The 25,044-nt window shown below is 35.5% G+C and overlaps 5 long non-coding RNA genes and 1 pseudogene across 8 annotated transcripts in view; 5 read left to right on the top strand and 1 right to left on the bottom strand.

Moving 5' to 3' along the window:
- LOC147500865 (uncharacterized) overlaps nt 1–24,845 on the bottom strand; it is a 28,874-nt gene extending 4,029 nt beyond the window's left edge. The window contains exons 1-2 of the long non-coding RNA XR_015194779.1: nt 24,793–24,845; nt 24,327–24,447 (exon numbers count right to left, since the gene is read on the bottom strand). This is a non-coding gene — a long non-coding RNA (uncharacterized LOC147500865). The remainder of the gene's footprint in view (nt 1–24,326; nt 24,448–24,792) is intronic.
- LOC147500870 (uncharacterized) lies at nt 1,716–3,160 on the top strand. Its single transcript, XR_015194778.1, has 3 exons — nt 1,716–2,410; nt 2,924–2,980; nt 3,062–3,160. It is a non-coding gene; the product is annotated as an uncharacterized LOC147500870 (long non-coding RNA).
- On the top strand, nt 3,530–5,437 carry LOC147500869 (uncharacterized). Of its 3 annotated transcripts, none has more exons than XR_015194775.1 (5): nt 3,530–3,608; nt 3,990–4,106; nt 4,191–4,907; nt 5,030–5,113; nt 5,199–5,437. It is a non-coding gene; the product is annotated as an uncharacterized LOC147500869 (long non-coding RNA). The 3 variants fall into 3 exon arrangements; XR_015194776.1 differs by having other exon boundaries at nt 3,990–4,110; XR_015194774.1 differs by having other exon boundaries at nt 3,990–4,110; nt 4,183–4,907.
- On the top strand, nt 8,032–13,023 carry LOC147500868 (uncharacterized; annotated as a pseudogene). Its single transcript, XR_015195698.1, has 6 exons — nt 8,032–8,182; nt 10,034–10,745; nt 11,291–11,377; nt 11,488–11,836; nt 12,219–12,279; nt 12,361–13,023. The product of XR_015195698.1 is annotated as an uncharacterized LOC147500868 (transcript).
- On the top strand, nt 19,594–20,115 carry LOC147500867 (uncharacterized). Its single transcript, XR_015195465.1, has 3 exons — nt 19,594–19,726; nt 19,799–19,962; nt 20,050–20,115. It is a non-coding gene; the product is annotated as an uncharacterized LOC147500867 (long non-coding RNA).
- On the top strand, nt 20,377–20,920 carry LOC147500866 (uncharacterized). The gene is made up of 3 exons (XR_015194773.1): nt 20,377–20,456; nt 20,625–20,717; nt 20,828–20,920. It is a non-coding gene; the product is annotated as an uncharacterized LOC147500866 (long non-coding RNA).
- Nucleotides 24,846–25,044: the final 199 nt, after the last annotated feature.

Below are 25,044 nucleotides of genomic sequence, written 5' to 3'. Positions count from 1 at the left end.
AGATCGAGTGTTTTTGTAAAACATGAGAAAGTAAGTTCTGTGTGTCAGCTTTTCAACACAAAAAGCCTTGTCTCGTTTGGACACCTGTGGAAAGAGTTGAGCCATTCGAAGATAGTCCGAGAAATCTAATTTGTTGAAGATTAGGATTTTTACCGTTTTCTAACTTAAGTTTTCTTCTAGATAGGCTGAGGTTGGGACTTCGAAGTTCTACATGAAAAAGTATATCTACATACATTAGTTTTAAGTAATTAAGTTACATGTCATTTGGATGAATGTAGGAAAAACTATAGCATTGACTATGTGGTGATAAAAACTACGAAGGCTTGATTCCAACTCGAAAGATTTGGATCGTGAGGGTGACTTTGAGCAAAAGTGCAGCCACTACACTATATCTATAATATATATATTAGTTTGTGTGATAACTATGTGATTGTGTTAGAAAATCTTGTTGTTTTGATACTACATAAATATATATGTGTGAGATAGAAGTTGTATATGAATATAGACTTTAGTATATGTAGATATGTTTTAGACATTAGTGTGTGTGGACTTGAATTTGGGTTAATGAACTATTTGTTTACAATATTGTATATATGAGTGTGGTTATGTAAATTGTATTTGTTTGATTATAAGTCTGTTTACATTAAATGATGCTTAAGTGCTTGATTTGCCTTGACACGCGAAATGACTCTCTACATGTGTGGTATGTTTTGACATGAGTAATGCTAGTATAATTATAAGTGATAATAATGTTTTAAAGTGTCGCCCACATCTTTAGAACTCTCCATGCCTCAGGATTTGGTAATGAGATATTATGACTTGTGATGTCATGTGATAGATGGGTATTCATTGAATGTGCCATGAATGACCCAATAGTTTTGATCGCCTCTAGAGAGGAACTAAGGTATTAAGCCTTGCGGGTCGGGTCGTATTCCTTGAATGTACGGGAATGTAGGTTTGGGTATTCCTTGAATGTGGTGGGAATGACTCGGGGCATTTATTGAATGTGCCATGAATGGCCCGTTAGTGTTATGATGGGTATTCCTTGAATGTGCATGGAATGACTCAAGGTATTCATTGAATATGCCATGAATGACCGATATTTTGTTATGCCCAAAAGAGGCTTTGTGATTATGTGTATGGAAAGCCCGGAGATGGCTGTGACTCACAAGATTCTGAGTTTACAAGATGAAAGTATGTTTCGGAGGCGATATCCCGCTTGGGACGTATGTCTTGTAGTGGTACTTTCGGTGTGAGTGAAAGATACGGATATGTGTGATTTGGCAAATGTGTGTAGTGCAAATCGTGGAGTAGGAACTAAAGGTTCAATGTGTCTTTGAATAAAGGAGTCAACAAGATAATTAATAAGCAAAGTAAAAATATTGATTTTACGTGTGATGGAGTTATTGCGATATGATGTCTATGATTTCTTATGAGAAATGTTTCGTGGTTTGTATGAGTTGATACTCACAAGGGATGAATGTACTCCTTGGTTGTGACTTTTCCTCGTTCTCATAAGTAGGCGAAGTGATACTAAAGTAAAAAATATATAAATTGTGTGATGTTATGGATATGAAGTGTGACGTGAATAATACTAATAAATGATTGTGAGTTCTATGTAGCTGTGAATTGACTATAACTTGATATGTTATTCTGAAACTATTAATGACTTGTGATAGTCCGAGATCTATGATTATGCACTTGAAAACTTTATGACGTAATGATGTCATATGAATGACTACCTTTGATATAGGTATTATGATAAGTGGTATTTCCCGAATATGCGGGACGAAACAGGTCATATCAATTAGACTTAAATGTCTTAAATGAGGTTTGGTTATGAATGGAATTTTGACTGGCTGAGATAAATCATTTTATTGTGATGTCTAACTCTGTTTTGCAGGAGGGTAGGATCTATTAATCTTTTCTGCAGGGACGTAAATATCCTACCCTAAGACGACGTGTTGGCTTAAAGGTAAGGTATACCAAACTCATATTTAATTAGGTTATCCTATGTGCAATTAATAAATAGAATGTAAGTGGTATTTATGTTGTGAGTTATTTTGGGAAGTGGGAATGACGAGTACTGTTATATGAGATTCATGGAATTTGTATATTGGGGATGAAATCTTACTTGGGAAGAAACTAAACGCCGTTTTGGAAAACGGAACTATATTGTCTTCCAAGTTGAAATGGTTGGTAATGTTATATTTATTAATTTGAAAGATTGTGATATATATTTTGTTGTTAGTCTACTCATACCAGCAAATTCAATTTGCTGACCCATGTTTGCTTTGTTTTGCAACGTGGGTGTGTTCTTGGGAACATAGATGGTGGAGTGCAGTGGATAAGGACACGTGATTTGGAGTTGCTCTTGGAGTCTTCTGGTTTAAGATTTTCTGAAGAGTTGGTTAGTTTCTTTATAGTTTAATAATGTGATTTAAGGATTTTTCCTTTTTGTTTCTTTTGATTTCAGTTTTTGTATATATCGTGTTTGATACTTGAGGGGTTTTGGGTTTTGTTTCGCCCCGGGTTTCCAGATAATTAAATATAATTGTTTTAAATATTGTCTGGAAATTTGGGATGTGACACACGCCATATATATTGTTTTGTGGTTCCTACTATCAGGGTGTTGGTCACATTTACGAATTGTCAAGAGTTGCATCCATTGGATGAGTTCTCTACGCCTCCTTTAAGTCCTCGCGGTCTTTTGCAATGAGGCAATGAAAGCCAGCTGATGCAGGCCAATGGGTTCATCGTGGCTGCAATGGATAAAAGCCCCTATGAATTGTTGAAGTTTGTTCAATTTGGAAGCCTCAATCTATGAATTGTTGATTTAGTTTATAGAATTAATTGTTTAGTGTAGTTATTGGTTGTTATCTATTAGTTTGCTTAATAAATTGATTGTATTTTCTTCCGGCAGGATCTCTATATCAGTATTGGTTGGCCTCTATACTGAAAAGATGGACATGCATATGAGGTAATTTCTTAGACCACGCTCACCTTAAAGTCACGTTGTTGACTGAATTGCAAATTGGTTTAAGCGTTATTGTTTAACCAGGCATTCAGGTTAATCGTGAATGATCCTGACTCCATTTTAAACTCACTTACACTTGAGATTAAGGAAGTTGATCCAGATGGGAAGGAGGTAAGTACAATTGCCACTCATTATTTGGTAGTAGAAGGTATTCACGTTTGTGTTTAACTTATCAATTGTTCACTATACAAGTGACTAAGCTGGTACCATTTGGTCAAATGAGATTAAAGATGCTCTTTAATCTACATTAGAGGCGATGACCCTACAACCAACCGAAAATACAAGCGGACATTGAAATGAAATGTTTTTTAGATGGATGGGGTTCTTCACATCAAGGTCATGATCTCATACTATTGTCTTTAATTCATTTCCTTTCTTTTTGCTAATATGATTTGGTTAGCTTATTTGCCCAAATTTAAGTTCTTTGTAGCCGTGTAATACGCCCATTCTTCTCCATTTTACAGTCGCCATCGCGGAAAGTTTGAAGGTCTTTGGAAATGAGGATTGTCCTGTCAAGATGAAATTTGTGGCTCCCCCACTGTATGCCCTTACAACACAGACTCTTGACAAGGTATGCACTACTATTGGCCCTGATTTTTTTATGTGAATGTCATATACTGTTTACCGGTTTCCTTTATGAGGTGTTTCATACTTTCATGTACGGTTGGACATGTAAACAGTGTATAATTTGATCAAATGAGAATTGTTACTTATAGTGTTTTTGTAATTGAAAATTTAGTATTAAGTAACTAAAAACTAATATTAGTTGTACTAATAAAAGTCATTTATATATTAGACCTCCTTAACAAATTTGATGTTATCCTTTCATTTTTTTAATTTAGTTAATTATTTGTGTGTTATATGGTTGATTGGTTAAGGGTTTCAAACATTTGGCCTTGAAAGCCTGTGGGTAGTGGTTTACTAATTAATAATTTGGTTTTTCCTCATTTAGTGTTGGGGGTTCTAATTGTCCATTCTATCCCTATCGTTAAACATATGCATTTCCAAGCGAGACCAACCCGAAAGAAGTATAGCTAGCAAAGGACAAACTGTATAACATTCTCTTAAGGCAGGTACGTCTCCCATCAGTGCATGTATTATGCTAACTTCACAGTTGACGATTTCTTAACTCGGGTTTTTGTTAGGTATGCAGGATGTAGCTAAGAGTAACATTTCTAAATGGAAATGCTATGAAAGGATGGGCATGATCTTTGGTTAAACCTGCATTGTTTGATGTTGTTGTTGCTGTCATTGTTGTGCTTAGCTCCAGGTCCTTATGAATTGGCTAAATTGAGTAGTGTATTTATTTGTCTGCGAGCCATGCCATACTGTTGCAGCTGACCTCTGTGCTAAGCATTTTGTGCATGTCCTTAGCCAGTCTATGTAGTTTTAAGAATTTCAGAGAAGTTGTTGTATCTTTATTGCTTTTTAACTATTATAAGAAAACAAGTCAAAGAAAAGAATGGTGTCTGTCACTACTTACTGAACAATGTGCAAGTGTTGGATATTCTAAATTGTTAACTCTTCTCTTGGTCATGCTTCCTTCTCTGTTTTCTGTTGGACTATATTATCTGTCATAGGTTTTAGGAGATCTATTAGCCCACCTATTAGTTGGATTTACACATCTTTGATCAATGGCTAAAGTATAAAGTTTAATCATGTGGACAAATAATGGAATTCTTGGCCGATCATTCTTAACTTTCACTCAGTAATAGGTATTGACACATTTTACTGAGTGATTTTCAATTTATCTTCTATGTTTTCTTTGTTCATTTTTATGGATTTAAAGCAATTATTTGCTCTTTAACTTTGATCTTTTCCGTTCCATCAGTAATTTGCTGGAGAGCTATTTCACAACAAAAAATAAGTTGTAAGATACTATTTCCTTTACTGTGATTTTGGCCGCGGTGATTATTTACTATTTGTTTTTATAGATACTTAATTCTTTAAAACTAACACGGGAAATAAAACGCCTTTATTATGTTGGCACAGGAAATTTATTTATACAACTTAAATGATACCGTGCAAACTTCAGACAAGGTTGTTGCATCTAAGAGAATCCGCAAATTTTACAAGGTTAGAAACTTTAGATTAGTTACACTTACATCTATTGTGATTTTTAGTTTTAATAAAAGTTTGAACAAAGAATATATGGTTATAGGACTGAAGGTTGGAGATGGACTAGAGCACGCAACAATTAGTAGGTATAGGTTCTTTTGCCTTTATCAATCTCTGAGCAGACCTCGAAGGAGTTATCCAGTAATGAGGACCCTAGCAGTAGCCCCTACAATTATGTAATTTTTAGTTCTTTTAAACTACGGTGAATTGTGTATTATTAATGATAGTGATGTAAGATACTCATTTGGACTTAAGTTTATGATTATATTTGGTTAATAGATATTTTTCAGATTGGCGAACTGTTAGAGCGTGATTTGAGTTCACTTCAAATATTTTCAAATTTGTTTATTTGTTTTATTAGTGCCGCCAACCCAGTACCATGCTACTGGTTTGATATTGCATTGAGTTCTTGCAATATAATAGATTGGCCTTTACCTTATCCTCAATAAGTAGCCACTATATCAAATTCCTGGTACCTCACTCCCACCATAAACACAACTTGAATTCCCAACAGCCCCATCAGCATTGAGCATTGAGTTGGTTAATTTGTCACAAACACGTTCGCCCTTACTGCTGGATATTAGGTCAGTGTCTATCCCATTAGTTAGCAGATCGAGACAATTAATCATTGTATTGAGAAGAAAGCAGTATGACTTCAAATGTGGACGCTTTGGGACCTTTTCTAAAAATCTTATAAATCTTTAGCCATGCTTTGAACAAGTAAGTGTAGTCAGACCTAATTATTAGCCTATACGGTCGAGAGCTATCAGCTATGTAGTAAGAGCTTTGTCTTGAAAAGTTGGTTTAGCTTCAAGAACTGTTGTTGTGGCTGTCGAAGACTCCCCTCTTTGGCATCACATGATACCGTATTATCACTTGCATTTGCCACCTAGCGCCACTTCAATAGGAGTTCAGCAAGTGGGTGCAGTCATTGAAGCATGATGGGGTACGAATGCCAACCCACAAATAATTACTGGGATTTTGTTTATTAATTTGCAACTGTTAACACCTCGGAAACATATGGCTGTGGCAGAGCGCGAGCTTAATAGGGAAGAAGTTAAAAGAATCAAGGTGAGGCTCTCGGAACTAGAGGCTTCTAGGCAGGCAAAGGGGAAAACCTTAAGGTTGTGAGATTGGCAGAGATGAACAAGAAAAACAGGGTCGAAAACATCAAGATTAATGCCTTTGAAAAGAAGCCAGTTAACACAAGTTTTAAGTGAAAAAGGATATGATCCATTCCCCAAAAGATGCCCAAAGTCAATAAATTCTTTTTGTATAAAACCCTCTCACATAAGATTTCCAAAAATGGGCATTTTGTTATTGGATCGTTAGAGTCAGGTGGAGGCAATGAGGTAGCAGGAGTAGCAGGGACAACTAATGTGCCAGTGTTGCATACTGACCTTCATCTCCAAGTTAGTGCATTTCGTCTAATTTTATTTTATTTTATTTTTGTGTTTGTTCATGTGTTTTGAAGAACAACAGAGTCGGCCAATCAGGTGTACACAACGAATGACTAATACTCGAAGAAGACATCTGCGTAGTAGGTTCCAGTCTTAGTATTTCCTTCTTTCATGTGTAAGTGTGATGTAGTTTTTAAAAAATTTGCATTCCTATAAATAAACTAATTTTTTGTACTACTTTTTTTCCTAGCTTGAAAGTTTCTTCAGAATCAAATGATGGGAAATTATATCTATGCCGAAAAAGATAAAGCATGATACAGAAGACAGAATAAGCAGTTTACCTAATAACATTCTTCACAAACTTTTACCTTTGTAGATACAAAATACTCTATGCAAATGAGCATTTTTGGTTTGGGCTTAGTGTGCACAATGGATCACACTTTTAATGCCTCTAAACTCCTTCATTATGCACTCTGTTAAAGTACTACATGTCTACATGTGGAGTTGGGTGATAATAGCATTTTCAGAATGGGGACCAATAACCAATGCAAGAATTGATCAAAGGATTGTGCGACTAACGACAGGGTGAAACAGATGTAATTTAGCGATGCGACTAGCATCCATAATTTCTTCTTTTTTTTGCCTCTATACAAATGATTTGAAAAAATCACCACTCCGTCATTTGAATCATTCAATCTCCATACATACGAAATGAGATCCACAATATATTGAAAGTTTTTAAATGGTAATCTTGCCACATAGACATCTTTCAGAAAGCTTTTACTTACACATTCAATTCACTCTACATATTATATCCGACTTAATAGTTCTATAGAACAACTATCAACAGAGGCCAATGTATTTTTTTCTAATTGTTTCTCAATGTGATCATTTCTAAATAATAATTAAATAAATAAAATATTAAAAAAAAAAAAAAAACTCGACCAGATAATTACACAACCAACAACAATATTCTTATATCTTACATATAGTATACTCATATGAATCCAACAATGTTCCTCAATCACATATAAACGCTCGACAAGATAATTACACAACCAACAACACAAATGTTAACTTCATCAACATAATACCTATTTTTTTGGTAAATTAGTTTGTGGCACTGATATTGACTAAATTACAGGCGCTTAAATACCTGTTCGAATATATTTATTCGCACCATGGGCAGAGCAGCAAAAAGCAAATCGGACAAAGAACACAACTAGCGTATTGAAGTGTTCTTTTCTTATTGAAGTTTTTTGTCTTTTCTTATTGAAGTTTTTTGTCAGACCTCGACCTGTATTAATCTAAAATGTATTACATAATATATCCATTAAAAAAAAATGTAATATGTTACTATTCTAATTTACATGTGTTCATTCCTCTGATCTTTTCCACCCTAATTTTTTTTCCTAGAACGTGCAACGCACGTACCCGTTTACTAGTAATAATAATAATAATAACCACGATGAAGACATGGAAGATAAAGAAGAAGAAGACTCGAGCAGCTCTTCTTCTGACTCTGACTCTGAAGAAGATGTTCAAAATGTGGAAAAAGCATTAGCTGACAATCCCTCAAACGGCGACTCTCTCTCTCTCTCCTCTCTCTCTCTCTCAAACCAGACATGTATGAATGTATAAAAGTTTCTCAGTTAGTATCAGTTTGTATAAAAGGGGCTCACTCTATGCATATGCTGCGTTTTGGTGACAAAATAAGTGATTGCTTATGGGATATCTAGCTATATCTAGCTTATGGGATTAGGAAAGGGGTCAATGCAAAACTCGAAGCTCAAAACCAAGGATTGAAATGCTTGGTCAAGGCAAGAAGTATAACAAGCATGAATATATCATCGCGTGTCACGATTCACGATATATTGGCCATTAGATTTAATTTTGGATAGATGAAGTATCCTACCATGTGACCAACACATTTCCATATCACTTCCATCACTAAATGCCTAAAAGTAAAGTTTCATACTTTTATAGCAGAACTATGTTCACAGGGAAGAATGCTTGTTGTTTATGAAATGAAGTGCTTGGAGGTTGTTCCAGAGCCCCAACAATGCTATGTTACATGGACACGCCATATTTCAAAAATAATCCGTGTTTGATACGTATCCACGTGTCCGTGTCGGACACACACAGACACATATTGTATGTGATATACCTCAATTTTTTATATTTTGCCGTGTCAGACACTTCTTATCCGTGTCGGATACGGACACACGCATTTGTGTCAATGTAAGTTAACAACAATGGAATCAAATGGGCAGATTGAAAGCAGGTGTTAAGCATTGGAAAGTCGCAAATATTTGGACCCTGACTTTTCCATTGAATAGGACAGGATACATGTACTCACATGCTAGGGAAAATCAATGGAACTTACAAAGGTCGGCTTCCTAAAAGTACTTTGATATTAGGAAGGACATATTTTATCCCCTATCTTGATATTTGCAATAAACTTCACAATTCCAGTTATTAAAATAAATGAATAATCAAGGGATTATGACACTTGAAGCCTTGCTCAAGGACGTACCAGTATCCTGAGCCCTCAAAAATATGTACTAGTGTTCTGCCCCCCACCCATCCACACACACACACACAAAATAATAATAATAATAATAATAATAATAATCTTATATATAATGGGATATATAATGGGAAAACTTGCCCCGTTTATTAGTCCCCGTATTCTCCATTTTACACCAAACTTTTTAATTGCAAGGGTACCCGAAAGTTTCACCCACGAAATTTTCCCCAGTTCATGTTCGAAGGGTAAATTAGCCATTACCTCCCGTATCCCCATTAATCGGCCTATAAAACTCAACGTCAACAGAAACACCGTTTCGCGGTTTCCCAATTAAACCGTCCGTTTGTCTTCTCCGTTCTTTCGCTCCCTCCCGAATTTAAGACAAAAATAACTCTGTCATTCCACTCAAAACAACTTTGTCATTGAATTTTGTTTATTTCTGCAAATTTATTCTATTTCTTTTTTTTTTTTTTTTTTTTTTTTCCTTCCAGTCACAGAATAGTGCCTTTATCATTCAATACTTTTTTACCCAACTTCCACCTCGAACAGAAAGGTATGGTCTTCTAATCTGTTGCCCAAAGTTTTCAGTTAACCAACCGTTTCGATAATTTCCCAAAGAAAAAAAACATATTCAGCAACATCTCTTCTTCATCTTTAAAATCCCTCTCCACATGGAAGAGGTTAGATTATTATTTTTTTAATTTACTTTTAAATTGTGTTTAGGGAACAAGTTTGGTTTCCAATTTGTTTGCACATCAACTTTCTTTATCTGCTCTTCATCGATTGGGTATGTTTATTGTCTGCTCTTCATATTCTTCATCTTTCAGCCTCGTTTTCCTGCTTCACTTTGCATAATCTCACACAAGGTAAAGATGCAGAGGTTCAACAATAAGTCACTGCAATGTCTCAGACACGGGAAGTGCTTTTACCACACTTAACTTGGAGAAGGCAAGAAAAGACGGGAATGGTTTGGGCAGTGGAAAGCTTAAGTTTATGATATGCATAACGTGGTTGTGAGCATCAAGTCTAGACGGGTAGCTATCACAGACGATGGGTTTTTCTCGTCTTGCAATGAGACGGAGAGTGATTATGGTTATCTGTTGACAGAGGATGAGAAGAGTCAATTGGAGCTTGCCCTTAAGATAGATTCTTCCAGAGAATGGGATTTCTGATGGGTTTATTGCTCATCGGCATAGTGTTTATTTGGTGGATGGAGAAAACCGGAAGCCAAGCACGAGACACACAAAATTTTGCTTCCTCCTAGAAGTTCACTTTGTGTGGAGGAGAAGGTCAGTGATCTCCTTGGGGATTCGCCTCCCAGAAACAGACTTGGTAGGCACTCAGTATATATTGCTGCGAAGGGGGATGAACTCCGTAGAGGAAGGGATACAAGAAAACCATCTTTGAGTTCTAAGAGTAGTCATCGGCGCAAGGAAAGTCATTGTGAGAGCGAGTACAAATAAGGATTGAGACCTATTCTCTGGCTTTCACCCAATTTCCCGCTTCAGACAGAAGAACTCCTTCCTTTGCTTGATTTTCTCGCAAACAAGGTCAAGCCAATCCGTCGTCTAAGATTTTCCTGTTAATGTTGCTAATCCGGTGGTTCCTACTATCAGGGTGTTGGTCACATTTACGGAGTTTGAAGAGTTGCAGCCATTGGGTGAGTTCTCTACGCCTCCTTTAAGTCCTCGTTCAGCGGGCAATGAAAGCCCAGCAGTGATGCAGGCCACAGGTTCATCAAGGCTGCACTGGATAAAAGCCACTATGAATTGTTGAAGTTTGTTCAATTTGGAAGCCTCAATCTATGAATTGTTGATTTTGTTTATAGAATTAGTTGTTTAGTGTAGTTATTGGTTGTTATCTATTAGTTTACTTAATAATATCGACATGCATATGGTTGGCCTCTATACCGAAAATATGGACATCCATATGAGGTATTTCTTAGACCATGCTCACCTTAAAGTCACGTTGTTGACTGACTTGCAATTTGATTAAAGTGTTATTGTTTAACCAGGCATTCATGTTAATCGTGAATCATCCTGACTCCATTTTAAACTGACTTATTTAATAATATCGACATGCATATGGTTGGCCTCTATACCGAAAATATGGACATCCATATGAGGTATTTCTTAGACCATGCTCACCGTAAAGTCACGTTGTTGACTGACTTGCAATTTGATTAAAGTGTTATTGTTTAACCAGTCATTCAGGTTAATCGTGAATCATCCTGACTCCATTTTAAACTGACTTACTCGCGAGATTAAGGAAGTTGGTCAAGATGGAAAGGAGGTAACTACAATTTGCGCCCCTCATTATTTGGTAGTATAAGGTATTCTGTTTCTGTTTAACTTATCAATTTGTCACTACACATGTCACTAAGCTGGTACCCGCTGTGTCAGATGAGATTAAAGATGCTCTTTTAATCAACGTTAGGAGGCGCAAGACCCTATAGCCGCTGAAAATACAAACAGACATTGAAATGAAATGTTTTCAGATGGAAGTGGTTCTTCACATCAAGGTCATGATCTCATACTGTTGACTTTAATTCGTTTCGTTTCTTTTTCTAATATGATTTGTTTAGCTTATTTGCCCAAATTTTAGTTGCTGTAGCACATATTACGTCCATTCTTCTCCATTTTACAGGCTGCCATGCGGAAAGCTTAAGCTGCTGGAAATGATGATTGTCCTGTTAAGATGAAATTGGTGGCTCCCCCACTGTATGCCCTTACAACACAGACTCTCGACAAGGTATGCACTACTATTGGCCTTGAATTTTTTATGTTAATGCCATACACTGTTTACCGGTTTCCTTGATGAGGTGTTTTATACTTTCATGTACGGTTGGATTTGTAAACAATGTATATTTTGATCAAATGAGAAATGTTACTTACTTATAGTGTTTTGTTATTGAAAAGTTTGTATTAAGTAACTAAAAACTAATATTATTTGTGCTAATTAAAGTCATTTATATATTACACATCCTTAACAAATTTGATGTTATACTTTCATTTTTTAAATTAAGTTAATTATTTGTGTCTTATATGGTTGATTGGTTGAGTGTTTCAAACATTTCTCCTTGAAGCTGTGGGTAGTGGTTTAGTAATTAATAATTTGGTTTTTTCTCATTTAGTCTTGGGGATTCTTATTGTCCATTCTGTCCCTATCGTCAACATATGCATCTCTTAAGGCAGGTACGTCTCCCATCAGTGCATGTATTATGCTAACATCACAGTTGACGATTTCTTTACTCGGATTTTTTTTTGGGTATGCAGGATGTACCTAAGCGCAACATTTCTAAATGGAAATGTTTTGAAAGTATGGGCATGATCTTTGGTTAAACCTGCATTGTTTGATGTTGTTCTTGCTGTCATTGTTGTGACTAGCTCCAGCTTCTGCTTAATTGGCTAGATTGAGTAGTTTATTTATTTGTCAACGAGCCATGTCATACCATTGCAGCGACCCTCTGTGCTAAGCATTTTGTGCATGTCTTTAGCCAGTCTTTGTATTTTTAAGAGTTTTAGAGAAGTTGTTGTGTCTTTATTGCTTTTTAACTATTATAAGAAAGCAAGTCAAAAGAAAAGAATGGTGTCTGTCACTACTTGCTGAACAATGTGCAACTCTTGGATATTCTAAATTGTTAACTCTTCTCTTGGTCATGCTTCCTTATCTATTTTCTATTGGACTCTATTATCTGTCATAGGTTTTAGGAGATCTATTATCCCACCTATTAGCTGGATTTTAAAATCTTTTATCAATGGCTAAAGTATAAAGTTTAATCATGTGGACAAATAATGGAATTGTGGCCAGTCATTCTTAAATTTCATTATGGGTAATAGGTATTGACACATTTTACAGAGTGATTTTCAATTGATCTTCTATGTTTTCTTTGTTCATTTTTATGGATTTAAAACAATTATTTGCTCTTTAACTTTGATCTTAACTTTCATATATCATTCGTGTTTCTGATGCACTGTGGAGAGAAGCGGGGTGGCCCCGCTTTGCTTTCATGCTCATGGGTCTATTGTTATACAGAAAGCAGTATAGTTGGGAGCAAACAATTCTAGAAATGGTATACAAGCAAGCTCCTCGGGAACTGCTTCATCTTCTGTCTCCTCTTAATCCATAGCCAGCCAACATTTCAACCTCATAAGACAATCCAGAATGAAACAGAAAAAACCCATCTGTTACCGAATTCTTAGACAAGACATGTTGCAATATCTTCGTCTTTCTTCTATCGAGCTTCTTAGTACCGAAGCGCTCGTTCATGTCCGGGTCGATGGTCGCAATAAAATTGGTTTGTCGCAGGACAGCCAGATCAAGGCGACAGTGGGAGCTTTCTCATTGTTGAAGTCCACTTCTGTTCTTATTCGGTTTCAGTTTAGATGGGATCTTACATCGAATCCTATTAATCACTGAAAGGACCTACAATACAGGCCTCAAAACAAAATAGTTGTACATTTTTTTTATGCTAATCGCCTATATTGAAGTTTATTTATTGATTTCTCTGACATGCCCTGCATCTCTTTAGGAACCACCGAAGAAAAGTAATTCCTCCTCGTGGTACAAATAAAACATTGCAACCGCATAAGACAATCCGAATGAAGCAGAAAAACTGGAAGCAACACATGTACTTTCTCAAGAGATTAACACACTCCATCATAAAGAAGCCGCTCAGAAAAAACGGGATGAACTACATAGACTCGAGGAGAAAATGTTACTACCCAATCACAATCCAAAACAGGAAGAATGACTCGAGGAGAAAATGTTGCTGAACCTACATAAGAAGTAGATGATGGGTGGGCATGACATGATGTAGCCTTCACAAGAATATTCCAGCAGGAAACTAAAAGTCAAGAAGAGATAGGCGCAGCAGAATCAAATACCATCTCTTCTTCGGGTGGAACAAGTACTCAAATTTTATCTACCGAATAGCTGTTGGTAAATAGAAACTTAAAGTCATCCCAATAAAACAAGCCACCAACAAGAAGAAGAGATACGTTTCAATTCAGACCGAGTAGGCTTTCTATTATGTCCAAGGCTGACGACTTATGAAGCAATAAATCAACTCCAAAAGAGGATATTTTGTGATATAAAGAACTACGTTATGAATTTCTGTTCAACCCGAAAGCATTTAACAGATGAATGCATTTATGAGTTTTGTAACCTATCAAAAACGATATGTAACATATCAAAAGTGAGATGCTAAAGTCCTATTATTATGGAATTTTTCTCTAAGCTTTTGAATGCAATTTGTCTTTTGTTGTAATAATGGAATATTTGTTGTTACAATGGGAATGACTCATAGAAGCAGATCACAAACAGAATTATTTTTCATTTATATAGGTCGTGTGGTAGCATGGTTGGAATACGTGCCCTTTAGCCACCGCGTTTAGTTTAGTTCACGTATCCTTGGTTTTACCCAAACTTTTAAATCACAAGGGTACCCAAAAGGCTTTGTTTGTCCTTCAACAAACAACAAAAAAAAAAAAACCGGTTACTTCTCTTTTCAAAATAATAGAGCCAAAAGACACCGTTTCAAACCATTCCCCATCTCTTCTCCATCTCTGTTTCCTTCTACCATCTCTCGCCTTTTCCATCTCTTCTCCATCTCTCGTTTACAAACCCAATTTTTTTTCTTCTCCTTTATATGATTTTTATACTCTCTTCACGAACTCCTCCGAACTCCGATATTTTATCTCCATCTTTCTTTTTGAGGATTTGCATAGACGACGGCAATGGATGAGGTTAGTTTTCTCTCATTTCGTTTTTCCATGGATAGTAAGCCTTTTCAAAAACAAACACATGGCGGGTAGTGCTCTTTCATCACACGTAAATATTAATGGAGTTTTTATTGGTTGGTCTTTGGATTATCCCTGTTACCAAATACGTTGATTATGTGCAATGGTTGTTATGGAATGTGCTTCGCCAATCGAATGATATTTGCATTATATTTAGATCAAGTAGAAATGAATTTAGGGTGTTGTCCTTTGAATGCTTGGCCTCAATAATAGACCATCTCCTTTCGTTTGCTTTCATGCATTTACTCAAATAGTAACTTCGTGATTAGTCATTTTTTTTTGTTGGAGCACATCCAAGTATGTGATTATTCATTTTGTTTATATTTTTATTTCGTGTAGGACCACATCCAAATATCGATACTCGAAGAAGACATCTGCGTAGTATTAGGGATAGAAATAGATATCAAAGGCGGTTCCAAACACCACATTAAGCCTACTTCTGCAGAAGGTCTTCGCACAACTTTATTTTTTAATCAAATTCTCTCTTTTATTTATTTATTTTTTTTTTTTTGTGGGTGGGGTGCTTTGTTTATTGCCAATCATTTGTGTACTTCACTGTTTTCCAGTTTCAGCATCTCATCCACAAACACACCCCTGCAAGGTGTCGCCTTACCAACATTCATTCGACAGGCTAGATACACAGACATTCCTAACAATCGCATGCAATTAAGTAATTTTATTTTGATTTTTTTACTGTTTTCTCATTTTATTTATTCTGCAATTAGGTTCCTCCTTTAATTTATTCTTTCTCTTACTTTTTAAGTGTTGCTTTTCTGAGGTAACTGATTGTTTACAATGTCTACAGATAACCACAATGTTAACACTCCTACGACATCAGCACCGATTATCAAAGTTTGCCGCTTACGTTTCTGCATCCATGTATTTGTAGATAGACTTATATCTTACTTATATTTGTATTTTTATGGATGTGCAGAAATATGTTTGTTCACTCTACCACCTACATCTTTTTTTTGCCTACTTGGCTTCTCGACCATGTTCTAAAGGTATGTAATTAAGCTACTTGGCAACTCCTAAATTGATCTTCTAACTTCTCTTTTATTAGTGTAAATGTAAAACTGTTTCAATGGTATTTTGTCTTTTTAAATGTCCAATAGAGATAAATCTCCACCATCATCTGTTATAGCCTTCAAAGAATATGTTCATGCTTTCTTTGTTTGGGTCAGTTTATACTATTCTGCTAACTTTAATGTATTCAGCCAATATGAAGCAGAAAAACTTTTAACTCTATCGAACTTCGGTGCTTCTAAATTTAGGATTACCATTTGCTTGCACGTGTATGGCATTGCATTGCTTTACCCATCCAAAACGTGGGCAGTTGGACTGCAAAGTACTATTCCCTGTCTTCACCTTTTTAATGGTTGCTTTACTCGGGTAATTCACTTCGATCATTCTTTGGCAGGTGAAGTGATAATTGGAAAATACTTGTACAATATTTTAGGTTGTTTGCTAAATAATTGCTCAAAACTTTTGAGAGACATAACATAGGCCACATTAATATATTTTGAGTACATGAACTATTCACATCAAGAAATTAAACCTTTCATGACATATCGCCCCTGAAATATGTAAATCAATGGTGGTTCCACTTGGTTCGATCACGTAACCTTCCACATTTTAGCTCCGTGGGTCTCTACTCATTGTAGATGTCCACTAATTTTCGCAGATGTTTATCATGGTCCTTATGCATACATTTAAGATTCGATCCGAGTTTGCCAAATTCTTTTGAGGTTTTAGTTGCACGCAACAGAGCTTTTCGGGGACGGACATCGGAAAGGGCGCTATGAGATGTTACCGGGGAATATAGGAGGCCACCCTACTTTCCTCAATCCATTCCAAATGGTTCGCAGAGAAATCTCGATCGGGCACTTGACAAGTGCCAATACAGAACATGCCGCTTGATCCAAGAATGAAAAATCTTGAGAATTGAAACGCCCTACTATGTATGTTTGCTTGACTTACTATCGAAGTTTTAAACATATGTATTATAATGGAGTTTCCCTTTGGTAACTGAACTCTTGCAGAAATGGGAATGCCTCCTATTCTCTTTGAACAAACAGTCCACTACGTGATAATTGGGAAGGTCCAGGCCATGTGGCTCATGTTGCAAGAGGTCAATATGGGATATTCGCTGCCGCAGATGAGAGTTGCCGGGTCTTGGTTGAAGGTTAAACCAAAATACTTTGAACACGTCAACTGCTATTTATCCCCGCAAAGATCAAGATACGGATTGAGGAAAGTATCTGCAGCGTTTTAAACCGCTATGGATGTCACTTAAATTGATCTCCACGCCCCCTCGCAACGCTTTTATCCATATTGGTCGATAGTGGTGGCACTTGGTTTGGCTTGAGAAAATCTCATTTTAGCTCCGGTGGAACTTCTCATTGAGCTGTCGAATTCAAATTCCCCACTTAACTAATGTAGTAACAAGGCTTAATTGATGCCTTTGCGAAGCTTCTTTGTTTGGGGTTTTATCGATCATCCTTCTTCGGCCGGGTCGGTGTCCAATCATCACTTCTTCTTTGTTTTGATAGCGATCTTTGCTTCATCTATTTTTGTTTGCTCTACTTACCGTTTAACAGATTAGGAATTAGGAATTGAACTCTAGACAAGACTATATTGTTGTCGTCATTGTTGATGTATGATAATTGGGACTTCGCTCGACATACATAACACACTTGACTTTGTTCCTTCACATTAATTCATACAGAGATGACTATAATCAAATCATTTACACATAGTGGTATTTCAAAGACACACGCTCTTTTGAACGCCTTGACATTAATTTTTCAATGTTTCGTTATGCAAAAACTATCATCGCTAATATTGCTTTTAAAGTTCAACAGAGGTTCATTTAACAAAAAAAAAAAATTCATAACTTTTTTTTTTATTTTAAAATATCATAATTTGAATTTACCCGCTTTTGAAATAATATTCAAGTATTTTATCGGGAATTACTACACGCCTTAGTATCTTACTGATCTTTTCCCACATAATTTTTTCCACCCGCAATAAAATGGTTAATTCTTTTCCTTTTTTCTTGCAAAAACCGCCCCGAACAAGATATAGGACCTATCGACCATCTTAACCTCCATAGTTTTTCGCTTATAACCAGTTACTCCAACCACTTCCCTTAAAGCCAAGAATCTAGGCTTCGGTTTAGTCTTTTTAAATTGATACGCTCTACACACCGTTTAGATTACAAATTCAGTTACTCAATACATTGACAATCCTAACTACCCCAGAATGTATGATGCTTATTATAAATACCGAGAAAACTGCATTTTCAAATCCCTCTCTTCTTCTATGCTGTTCCATTCTCTTATCGTCATCACCAAGAACAACGAAAACCCAAATCACTCCAAAAGGTCGGCTTCTAAATCTCCTCACTTTTAAGTTACCGATTTTAAATTTTTCTAGATTGTTTTTACTTTTAGAGAAAAAACCCACAAAAAAAGATTTCACTATTTCAAGATTACTTTGCATGTTGTTGGTTTTTAACCTTTCAACTAATCCATTCCACTTTAGGTACACGTAAAAAAATGGGTCTGTAAGAATATGTTCGATTGTCCCAATTAAATCGACAAAACTCAACGGTGTAAAATTAAAGTTCGTGGTCTCGAGAAGATGGACCTTCGACAAGAAAAGACTCCCAAGAGAAGAAGAAAAGATTTGATGTTGTCCCTGATTGATAAGCGGTGTAATTGGTATAAGTCATTTATGTTCAGTTACATTAAATTCTCCCCATTATGAAATTGCCTAAATACTTTTATTTATTTTCGTGGAAATCAAATTCAAGCAATTGTTCCTAAGAACCATTCCAACACATTTTTAAATGTTCTTGAGGAAGGACATGTATATCACATTGAAAACTTCAAAGTGTGCAAAGTAGAACAGATTCATACCGCCCGCTCAACATTTTAATATCTTATACTTATCGGATGGGATACTATTGTTAGGGGATCTTCCAAGCACACCCTGAGATTCCAAAATATAATTTTGACTTCGTTGAGTTTAACAAGATTAGCCTGCTTCCAAAAGAAAATCAGAATCTGAAAGGTAAGTTGCCGTATATAATACAAGTCTTTAATTCTTAAAACAAACTGGAAATGACTATTTCATCAATTTTTTTTTCCAGATGTCTATGGCACGCTTGAAGGTGTTTCAGAATTAATGTTTAGAAAAGGACTCATGTTGAAAGAGATTTTCTTGAAGAATAGCAGGTCTGTCTTTTCCATATGCTCATTTAGAATATCAAAAATGCATAATCAAATCTACACATTAACACAATAATATATTATCTATGCAGTGGAACTGAACTTAAAATCAATCTCTGGGAAAATGCAATACAATTGATGGATAATGCTATTACGTATGCAACGAGCGTACCGGTGTTAGTTGTCACTTCACTAACTGTTCGAAGCTATTATGGTGATTATATAGGCTTTTTAATCTATATAGCACTTTGTTTTTTTGCATTACCTATTCAATCTTAAATTCCTTCTTTGTCAGATAAATACTTCCTTAATTCAACAAGTGCAACCAAGATCTATGTCAACTTGGAAATTCCAGAAGTGTTAGAATTACAAAACAGGTGCTCAAAAAAAAGAAGCCTTATTAAAAATATAATATACGCTTTTATTAACTAGCCATTGATTAAGTATGACAAAAGATTTTATATTTTTACGGCTCCACTTTCAAAGACAGAAATATTTCAATGCTACAAGCATCATCATCAGTTGAACATAATATGAAGGACAGATCTTTGAGAAACAGGAAAACGCTTTCGCAAATTCTTCATATGTTAAACGGAGATTCTGTTGTAAGTTACTCTACATTTGCCTATCAACCATATTTAATTTTACTTAGCTCAATATACTTACATTTCATACAGGGGCAAGTCTTCACATGCACAGCAATTATTAATGATATTGTTCATGATTATGCACCGTTCTATAAGTCCTGCACCAAAATCGGCTGTCGTAAGAAAGTTATAGACAAAGGTGATCACTATTGGTGCAATAATTGCAACAACGCTATTCCATCTCCAGATGCTAGGTATGTGTTCATATTCATTTTTTTAAATATAATGATTTACCACTTCTCCCAACTTTATGATTTTTATCTATTACAACTGTATGTTAGATATCAATTGAAAGCTCGGATTCGAGATGACACAGAAAGTACCCTAATAACTATATTTGGCGATGAAGCGTAAACGCTAAAACATTCAAATTTTCCGAGTTGGAGAAGCTTATGGAATCAGTAAAACCATTACAACGCTATCTAAATATTCACATTCACTCTTTGTGCCATGCAATATATCTTTACAAAATACATAATTGTCACTGAATAATTATCAATTATTGGCTTAGGCAAACGGTATCGGTTGTTAAGGCCATAATAGATGAAATTATTGGTACCGATAGTGTTTGAGATAAAAATCAGCCAATACAACGCCCGAGTCAAGGCGGTATGGCTTTACAGCTAATAAGGTTTTTCAGGTGGATTACAAACTTGATTCACTCCAAATACAAGAAGATATTGAACAGGTAAATAGATATACAAACTTATCCTTTATGAATGTGTTTTCTTTATTAAATACATACTTCACTTTTTCCCCCTTCGGAACCCGTTCGGTTTTATTACACTAGCTAGCAATAACATGCTTATTTATCATTGGCTTATATTTATTATTTTACCTCTTATTATACAATCAGGTGACAGAGCCATCACAGATTCTAAATGATACCTTCCAAGCCCAACTACATGACAACATGCATCAAAACAGCTCAACTCTTATGAAAGAAAAGGTATTCATTTACTTTTACCCTACTGCCAATGACTAACAATCTATACAAAAAAAAAATGCATATTCCTTGATTCAACGCTTTATTCTTATTATGTTCTTTTTTTCTAGCAGCAACTTCCTTTCGAAAGGTCCACTGACATTCCTAACTCCTCAAATAAGAAAAACAGAACTGATAAAACTTACAAAAGAAAAGCTTATGTGGTATGTGTTTCACTTTTATATGTTTCCATTTTTAAATAATAGTTAGACATTCACTTATCCTCTATCTACTTTTTTGTCAAAAGGTAAATTCGATCAAGATTGAATGAATCATCCGGACTTGATCATTAGACCTCCATCTAAAAGGGTGCGTAAGATAAAAGAAAACAAGGTATTTAAACATTACTTATATTCAAAACAAATTTACCTTTACCACAATTCTACATGACTCTTCTTACTAATTTGAATCACATTTACTTTTGCTTTGTCTATAGGCCAAAAGCTGAAATGTGTCAAAGTAGATCATGCGATGGAGATATTTTATATTAATTTGTTGTTATTATTAGTTGTGTTCTTAAAAAGAAACCTTATTGTGCTATCTTCTGTAACTTTATTGCATTTAGACATGAAGTCCATCTCTATCATACGTACTATAATAAACTATAATAATCTGCATAACTTTATTGCATTTATTGTGCTGTTTCTTTCAATCCCTCTATATTATATCCATCTTACGGTACTTTCGTATATATAATCACTTTGGTATTATAGAAGCACAAGGGATACCTACTGTCAAGGTTTATAGGTTTAAGTGATAAAGATCTAAGTTACTTGAGGGACATGTGTTCTAATTTTTTTCATGACAGCTGGGAAACTATGTAACTATGATCATTTTCTTAAGGGATGACTTACATACATACTACCTGTTTACATTAGTTAAGCTTACATTTGTTAAAAGAAAAACAATACTTAAAAAAATGCAAATTGACGAAAACAGCACCACCAAATTTTATAGTAAGAAATCGGAAGGTAACTGTCGCTGAAGCCATGTGAAATGCTTAAAAATCCGTTTGAAAGAAAATCATAACTTGGTTAGGAGAGAGTAATAAAAATGTCTTAATTTGAATTAAAAGCCACCCTTTGCATTAGAGCACATGTTCACAAAACTCTTTTATACTAACACTATTAAAATCAGGAAATAATTCTTCATATAATCTTAAGCCATTTATATGGAAGGGAATGCAATATAAAGTCAACTTATTGTGGGCTATCTAGATTTTGGCATTTGCTGTACTTATCTATTGTCTCATAGCTGCATATCACCATTTATTCCAGTTTTTATTATCAATTTTATATGTTGATGATCCTATTATGTCAAGCTCAGCTTAGCCAACTTAATTTTATAAGTGTTATTAGCATCAACGACATAGTGGATTAGTGGTGTTGATGCCTTGACGGTTGAGCAGCCAGATGAAATTTTCCATCATTTCAATCATCTAGAAAGTGGATTGGTTGAGATACTTGGGCAGTCAAGTTGCTTTCTGAGAATTACTTGGCGAATGATATTGTAAAAGTTGTTAAGGTTGGTGTTGATCCTATCCCGAGCAATAGGGCGATTTAGTTGGAAAAGCTCTTGATCACCGGGTTGAAGCGGTCTGTAAGTGGTTTCTTTGAGGCACAGGTTTGAGAAGTCGCAATGTCCCTCCTGGATCATGATCGGCTCTCGCTAATGTTCTACATACTTCCTTGGTCAATATCACACACTCTATTTTCAACCTCAATGAAATGAAGGGATGAAAGGTAATAAGACTCGTGGGAAGAAAAAATGTGACCAAGGTTGTATCGTTTTGAGCGCTTTATTCTCGCATGACTTTGATGCAAGTAATGAGTTTTCCCATTCTTCCGCTGCCTTAAGGGGTATTATGCATGCGATTTTTATTCCTAAAGGTTGTTTGAATGTAAAGGTTTCATCGAATCGGGTTTGATTTGACTTTTTCTATTTTTCAATATTAAAACACCAAATCAATCGGATGACTTTATTATCTTAAGGAAATGGAGATCGTGACCAATGTTCTCCTCCGTGTTCCTCTCTTGGTTTGTCGACATTGTCTCTCTCTCAGATTAAGGTGAGGTCAATCAAACATTCAAACACCTTTTATATGTATTTCAGATATGCATACAGTTGCATTACTTTGTAATTTCATAAATTAGCATATCAACAACATATGATATTTTGTCTGTTCAATGCCAACAGACTGAGCCAGAGTTCGGGCCAACAATGTCCGAGATTGTGGAATCTCTTGAGCTCCTGAACGATAGGAGTTTGGCAGATGGTATTGAAGGGGAGTCCTTTGATTTGTCTCTTCAAACAACTAATACTCGCTTCATATCCTCTCCTGTTACTAGCTAAGCCTCTGCGAATGTAAAGCAATTTTTGTGAGAAAACAATCTGTTTCACCGTCTGATTGTTCAATGGCAGTGTCTTGTCAATATAATTTTTTTGTTCTCTGTTGGACAACAAAACTATAAATCACACTTGATCCTTTCTTGAATATTACCTGATTTTGTGCAGCATGCAATTTTTTACTGGAAGACAAAGGGCTTGAGCCTGTTGGTTCTAGCTGTCAGTTGCTTGACGAGCTCCGGCCCCTCCCAAAGATCCCCTTTGATTAAGATGTTGTTCTTGATAATTCTAACTTATCTACTACTGGTTCATCTTCTGCGTAAGTCTTTAGAACATTAACTTCATTAGTAGTTTTAGTTTTATTTCCACTACATTCACGAAGAGAATCGATATAAGCTTTATCAAACCATTAAAGTGGATGAAAATGGGAGTCTGAGCTCTTCTTGACTTCCTCTTCAATTGCCCTGGGTTGACTTTCTCTATACTCGGCCATGCTATTGCCTGAACATGTATAAACCTAGAACGAACTTGACCGCCACCAGTATTTCGAATATCCTTTTGAAGTGATAACTCCTAGCCAAACGGAGCTATCACTGGCCAATGATCCAACCCCATCGAAAAGCCCTTATGATCATGGGCGTGATCCATCGGCCGATGTAGGCTAGAAGCGATATCGATTGAAGCTATGGAGCACCCCTTCCGGCCAGTCGATATTTAGTTCCATATCCTATTACGCATCCGGATGTAGAGACAGATTCTAAGCCATTTGATCGAGATCGAGAAGCTATAGCAGATCTATTTAGAGATCGGAACCCTGTTCTGGCTACCCTAACAACTATATTTTTAGGTAAATAAGTTTGTGGCATATACAATACTAATTACATACTAATTAACTAAATTACAGGCAGTTAAATACATCTTCAAATATATTTATTCGCAGCATGGCAGAGCAGCAAAAATCGTATCAAACAAAAAATAAAACTAACGTATTCAAATGTTTTTTTTCCCCTTAATTAAAGTTTCATTCAGACAAATTTAATATGTAATATTTTACATTATACATAATTCTTTCCTTTTATTTTTTCCGTCCCATTTTTCATTGCTAGCACGTGCAACGCACGTGCCCGTTTACTAGTAATAATAATAATAATAATAAAGAATTAAATAACTAAAGATACTAAAATAAACAATGAGTAAAATAGAACTTTGTAACTCAAAAACTCTCACTTGTTTGGGATGCCTCTTCAAGATAATATGGAGAAGATTTCCAATAGTTCTGGAGTCTGAAACTCCTATAGATTAAGGTCATCTCTCGCGTCACTTTACTCTTATCAGGCAACTCAACATCCTGCATGTCAAAGACCATTGGGGGTGGGAAAAACTAGTACATATATACCATGACCGGTTACTCTTCAAGTAATAAGTATAATAAAAGCGATTAAATCTAACAGAGTGTACAAAATTATTGCATGATGTAACACATAAAAAACTATACATTAAATCTTATCCAACATAACGGTGGGCTAAATGAGCTCATACAGCAACATGTTATACTAAATTACCCATGACCAGCTAAATAAATCTTTGCCGTAGATGTTATGAAGTAAAACATCGAGAAACCAAAATGGGAGCATCAAACTCTTAAATTTAGGAAGTAATAAGTTAATTAAAAAGAAAAAAGAAAGACACTCACTGGGAAAAGGATATAAGGCTCTTGTGCGGCGTAACCACCAAAGTCTCCACGCCGTTAGTCATATTCTTTTTTTTTTTCCGTTAAACTTGTTAGTCATATTCACAAAAACAAAAGATACTTCATAACACTTTTATAATTACATGTCATGCCACAATTTTAAAATAATAATCAAACGGGCATCGTATTGTAAAGGAAAATACTCATCAATCAGTTCAACATATATATAGTCAAAACATATATAAGTTGGATTGA

This window comes from Coptis chinensis, chromosome 5, assembly GCF_015680905.1.
Source record: "Coptis chinensis isolate HL-2020 chromosome 5, ASM1568090v1, whole genome shotgun sequence".
Classification (NCBI taxonomy): domain Eukaryota; kingdom Viridiplantae; phylum Streptophyta; class Magnoliopsida; order Ranunculales; family Ranunculaceae; genus Coptis; species Coptis chinensis.
The sequence above is the reverse complement of the archived record's forward strand: the minus strand, read 5'-3'. Positions and strand labels throughout refer to the sequence as shown.